This window comes from Hyla sarda, chromosome 8 (genome assembly GCF_029499605.1).
Source record: "Hyla sarda isolate aHylSar1 chromosome 8, aHylSar1.hap1, whole genome shotgun sequence".
NCBI classification, from domain to species: domain Eukaryota; kingdom Metazoa; phylum Chordata; class Amphibia; order Anura; family Hylidae; genus Hyla; species Hyla sarda.
Genome location: NC_079196.1, coordinates 67,792,417 through 67,799,190, shown reverse-complemented (window position 1 = coordinate 67,799,190; position 6,774 = coordinate 67,792,417).

Genomic DNA, 6,774 nt, shown 5'->3' with positions numbered 1-6,774 from the left:
GGAGTACCCCTTTAATAAAAATCACCACCTTTTTCCATTATGGCTAAATGACACAAATATAAACAGAGTGAGTATTGAAATGTAATGTAAATATAATGTTAATGATCCCAAAGGTTGAAAGCCATGAATGAAATTGATGCTTTTTGGTCACATCAAACTATATATATGTATATATATATATATATATATATATATATATATATATATATATATACACATTGCTACGGAGCTATGCATATGAAGGCCCAATTCTGCCTATAGGCAAAATAGACAGCCGCCTACCTATAGAGCCCTCTTTATGGGGGCACCGCTCTGCCCGCTGCAAGAAAGTTAGTAGCCAGCCAGCATCCAAAGCACCCACCGGTCATCCGAATTGCCCCCTTCCCCCACCCCAGATACCATAATAATCTGTATTCTTCAGCCTGCTGGAGGATTGCAGTGCCACCATTCAGCATCCTGACATCGCATGCACCTCCATTCATCTGCCCTATGAGGAGGAGGTTTGTTACAGTGTGTCACCTCAGTAGTAAGGGGGCGGCAAATCCTTGCACCAGCCCTGTGCATATGTTTGTGTGAAACTACTCTCGGACCCTGGGTCTTGGTCAGCAGCCAACAAAGAGCTCTTCCACATTATTTAAGATCCGTACTAGAGATGAGAACCTTTTAAAAAGTCTGGTTCTGCAGGTTCGTCAAAACTTCAGGTTTGGACAGAACTTGCTCTGTCAAAACCTGTACTTTACCAACAGCCCAAAAATGAGTCTAAGCCCTGTATAACACTTTTAGGTCACCTAAGAGTGTATCTATGTACTTCTGAGCTGGTTTTAACCCCTTAAGGACACCACCTGTTTTTACCTTAATGGCCAGGCCCAATTTTTGTAAATCTGGCATGGGCCTTTTTAAGTTGTAACAACTTTGACATGCTTTTACTGAGCAATGCAATTCTGAGAATGTTTTTTTCGTGACATATTTAACTTTATATTAGTGGTAAATATTTGTTGATTCGTGCATTTTTTTGTGAAAAACAAAACATCGTGAAAAATGGGAAAATGTCTGCCGTTTTTCAATTATTTTTTATGGCGTTCACTGTTCAGTAAAAATTAGGTTACCTGTATTCTGTGGGTTAGTACGATTATGGTGATACCGCATGCATCGCTTTTTATGTATTTTTTTCTCTCACAACAAGATCCTTTTTTTTCCCATTTTTTGTGTTGCAATTTTCTGACAGCCATACCTTTTATTAATATTTTGTCCAATAATGTGTGAGGGCTTTTTTTTTTTTTGCGGGACAAGCTGTACACTTTATTGGTACTATTTTTTAGATACATGCTACCTTTTAATCTTTTTTATTCCATATTTTGGACCAAAAGTGATTCTTGCGCTTTTTTTTTTTGCAGTTTTTTTTTATGGCGTTCAGCGCGCGGGATAGATCACATAATTATTTTATTGCACAAGTCGTTACAAACATGGCAATACTTATTATGTATAGGTTTGGAAGTGTTTTTTTGCAGTGATAACACAGGGTATTAATAGGAAAGGGGCATTTATTTTAGTTTTTAATGAAAACCACTTTATTTTTATATTTTTCAACTTTTACCTGTTATACTGTGCTGCAGTACATCTGTCCTGCAGCACAGTATAACTGTCAGTATACACTGACATTCAGCCTGTGCGATCCAGCCTATGGCTGGACCTCACAGGCTGCCGAACTAGGGAGATAGTCATGGCAACCAACGTGACACCGCGATCACATTGCGGGATTGCTGTTGGTGAACAGGGGGAGCCCTCTTCCCCTGTCAATGCCATAGATGACGTGTTTAGGACCAATCACAGTCTCAGCAGTTGCGGCGTGACACACTGTGATTTACAGCCAGGCCCCACTGACGATCTCCTGCAGTGCATTATGCTATGTAGGAGATTGCTAGGACGTAGGAAAATGTCCAGTTGCGCAAACATGTCAGCAACTGGAATGTATGCACACATCCTAGGGCGGGAAGTAGTTGAAGCAAAGTTTATTGCAGAGTTGAGGCAACATATATGTCTATGGGTAAACAGATGGAACCCTTTATATTAATAAAGGGATTTGGGGGGTCATTATTTCAGAATATAGGGAGAGGTATTAGCAGTAGAAAGAGGGAAGGGCTCATGGCTGTATAGGGAGAGGTATTAGCATTAGAGTGAAGCTGTACAGAACACTGGTGAGGCCTCACTTGGAGTATTGTGCGCAGTACTGGAGGCCGTATCTCCAGAAGGATACAGATACTCTAGAGAGAGTTCAGAGAAGAGCTACTAAACTAGTACATGGATTGCAGGATAAAACTTAGCAGGAAAGGTTAATGGACCTTAACATGTATAGACGAGAAAGACGAGACAGAGGGGATATGATAGAAACTTTTAAATACATAAAGGGGACATAGTTTTATATTAGAGGGTCAAAGGTTATACAGTAATATCAGGAAGTATTATTTGTGAAGGAATTTAAGCATGCATGGGAGAAACATAAGGCTATCCTTCATATAAGATAGGGCCAGGGACTATTGATAGGATTCAGATTATTGGGCAGACTAGATGGGCGAAATGGTTCTTATCTGCCGACACATTCTATGTTTCCATAGCAAGTGGAGGGAGAAATGGTTACTGAGGTATTGGATTTTCAGCACCAAAGCAAGGAGGAAGTTACACTAAGTACTGAGCGGATAAGTAGCTAAAGGGAGGGGTGAGGGAGATTAACTCCTTAACGACAAAGGACGTATATTTACGTCCTCCCCTCGGCTCCCACGATATGCCACGGCGTCATATCGGTCGCTCCCGGGCCGGGACCCGCGGCTAATACAGGACATCACTGATCGCGGTGATGCCCTGTATTAACCCTTCAGACGCGGCGATCAAAGCTGACCGCCGCGTCTGAAGCGAAAGTGAAACTATCCGGGCTGCTCAGTCGGGCTATTCGGGACCGCTGTAATGAAATCGCGGCGTCCCGAACAGCTTACAGGACACCGGGAGGGACCTTACCTGCCTCATCGGTGTCCGATCGGCGAATGACTGCTCCGTGCCTGAGATCCAGGCAGGAGCAGTCAAGCGCCAATAACACTGATCACAGGTGTGTTAATACACGCCAGTGATCTGTGTAAAAGATCAGTGTGTGCAGTGTTATAGCTCCCTATTGGAGCTATAACATTGCAAAAAAAAAAAGAAAGTGTTAATAAAGATCATTTAACACCTTCCCTAATAAAAGTTTGAATCACCCCCCTTTTCCCATAAAAAAAATAAAACAGAGTAAATATAAATATACATATGTGGTATCACCGCGTGCGTAAATGTCCGAACTATAAAAATATATCATTAATTAAACCGCACGGTCAATGGCGTACGCGCAAAAAAATTCCAAAGTCCAAAAAAGCGTATTTTTTGTCACTTTTTATACCATTAAAAAATGAATAAAAAGTGAGCAAAAAGTCAGATTAAAAAAAAAATGGTACCGATTAAAACTTCAGATCACGGCACAAAAAAATGAGCCCTCATACCGCCCTGTACATGGAAAGATAAAAAAGTTACAGGGGTCAGAATAGGACATTTTTAAATATATACATTTTCCTGCATGTAGTTATGATTTTTTCCAGAAGTACGACAAAATTAAACCTATATTAGTAGGGTACCATTTTAAACGTAAGGACCTACAGAATAATGATAAGGTGTCATTTTTACCGAAATATGCACTGCGTAGAAACGGAAGCCCCCAAAAGTTACAAAATGGCGTTTTTTCTTCTTTCTTCGCACAATGACTTTTTTTCCCATTTCGCCGTGGATTTTTGGGTAAAATGACTAATGTCACTGCAAAGTAGAATTGGTGACGCAAGAAATAAGCCATAATATGTATTTTTAGGTGGAAAATTTAAAGGGTTATAATTTTTAAAAGGTAAGGAGGAAAAAATGAAAATGCCCTGCGTCCTTAAAGGGGTATTCCAGGAAAAAACTTTTTTTCATATATCAACTGGCTCCAGAAAGTTAAAAAGATTTGTAAATTACTTCTATTAAAAAATCTTAATCCTTTCAGTACTTCTGAAGTTTAGGTTGTTCTTTTCTGTCTAAGTAATCTCTGATGACACGTGTCTCGGGAACCGCCCAGTTTAGAAGAGGTTTGCAATGGGAATTTGCTTCTAAACTGGGCGTTTCCCGAGACACGTGTCATCAGAGATTACTTAGACAGAAAAGAACAACCTTAACTTCAGAAGCTCATAAGTACTGAAAGGATTAAGATTTTTTAATAGAAGTAATTTACAAATCTGTTTAACTTTCTGGAACCAGTTGATATATAAAAAATAGTTTTTTCCTGGAATACCCCTTTAAGGGGTTAAACTGCAGCACTGTGTATATACAGCAGCAGATACACTGTTATTTACAAAAGTGACAGCCATCCTGAGTTTTGAGGAAAGAGATTAAAGGAAAACCTTGAATTGCCCTCCTAGAACAGTTCAGACCAACTTCACCAAGCAGTCGTGCTCAGCCTGCAGGTACACAGCCCAGACTCTCTCAGGCTTTTTCTCTCTGCTGCACATAGCACATACTAAGCCTGTTTTCAGTCCTGACCTGTCTGTTATTGAAGACAAATTTTCCCTGACAATGAACAGCAGATTGCAGATAAGTGAAATACCTAGTGACCAAGAGTTTAGAGCTGTTTTTCTGGGGTAAGGAATCATGATTGGTAAATAAAGTGATTTGCAAATAGTATATGAATCACATAGGCTATCACATAGAGGGAAGCTGTTTGAAATAACAGTGAGCATAGAAGTGAAACAAGTTGAATTGGTGTCGCGTTGGGCAGAGATAAGTGCAGCTCTGAGTGCACACACAGCCTCCCTGTTTACCTGATGATCTTTCCTAGGTAACAGGCCCTCAACTGGGTGATGGTCCCTTTACTGAAAGAGTGCATGGCATAACATTGTCAAAACAATAAAATGCAAACACCTACAAAAGTCAGAGATTAGATCATGACACAATGGGTTAATGACAAACTGAACAGCAAACAGGACAAACACAAGTAGAACAAACTAAATGAATAAGCAATGTTAACTAGCCGGGTTGGTAACAAATAGAGTGGCGCAGTACAGAAACAGTAAGAAAAAAGTGTAGTCAGAGAAATTGCCAAGAATAAATGCAGGCAAACCAGGAGACTCAATCACAAAGCCAGTTACAAGTAAGGATATAATATTTAAGTAAAGGAACACTGGAGTAACTGGACTAAAAATAGCCAGCCTATAGAGGCATGGACGCTGGTACCGAACACTATTGGATCAAGCTCAGTACCCTCTGATCTGGGAGCGTCACAGCTGGTGGGGTGTCATCATGGTACTGAATAATGCCTGCTGCATGCAGAGGGGTAAACAGAACTCCTAAATCACGGGTGAGGCCTTGGTGTAACAAATGGCACCAGAAATTAGATCCTCAAAAAATACCAGGTGGCCAAAAAAGTTGTTACACTATGCGCTCCAGCCTCACATGCTGGCCATGAGCACATGGTCCCCTTACCTTCTGCTGCCGACGGGGCTGGGACTCGCATCGCAGGACGCACCCGCATGCGAGCCCCAGTCCGTCACTCTCCGGGTGTTTCTCCTGCCTCTGCCTCCACCTCTCTGCTCCGGCGCGCGTGCCCCGTCTCTTAGGGCATGTGCGCATCAGAGCTTTAAGATTTAAAGGGCCAGTACGCTCATTAGTGTAACCACCTGTGGCTTGTTTATAAATTCCTCCACCCTCCTTAGTTCTCTGGCAGATCTTTGTTGCCTTGTGCCCTAGAGAAAACGTTCCTTTGTATTACCTTGCTGTGTACCAGATCTCCTACTCTTGTGACTTGACCTTGTTCCTCTGCCACCTGCCTACTGAACTGCTGCTATGTCCTGACTACTCTACTGTGCCGCCTGCCCTGACCTACTGCTATCCAGACTACGAGTTGCCTCACCCCTCCTGTGCCTCGCATCTCCTCAGCCACCTGTGTGGTCGAGCTGTGCCAGGGGTAGCACCCAGGGTGTCGCCTGCAGCTGCAAGCCCATCCTGCTTTGCGGTGGGCTTTGGTGAAGACCAGCGGCACCTCAGACTCTGCTCCCTGGTACGGTCGAGTCATCTGCCACACAGGTCCAGCGGATCCACATACAACGGAGTCCTGTCTTCAGAAACGGGAGTGTTACAGTAAGATCCGGCCATGGATCCCACTGAGGTACCCCTGCCAGAAGTTGCGGATCTTTCCTCCATTGTGATACGTCACTCACAGCAGTTGGCCCGACAGGCGCAGTAATTTTCTCAACTTGCAGCCATGATGCAACAGCTTTTGGCCTTGCAACAGCAGCAGGTACCACAATCTGGCCCACTCCCACCTCCAGCTCCTGCAGAGTCTCCTGGCTCCCAGCTGCACCTGCCTTTGCCTTCCAAGTATGATGGGGATTCCAAGTCGTGCAGAGGCTTTGTTGCACAGTGCTCCATGCATCTGGAGCTCATGTCTAAACTGTTTCCGACGGAACGTAGTAAGGTGGCCTTTGTCATTAGTCTACTTTCCTGAAAAGCTCTGGCTTGGACTACACCCCTTTGGGACCGGGATGATCCAGTACCCTCCAATTTTTCGGCATTCTTGGCAGAATTTCGCAGTGTCTTTGAGGAAACCACACATGCCTCTTCAGCTGAGACAGCGTTGCTGAACCTCTGTCAACGGAATTCTAACGTTGGTGACTACGCGGTTCAATTCCGCAGCCTCTGAACTTGCCTGGAATGAAGAGGCCTTGTGTGCCACAT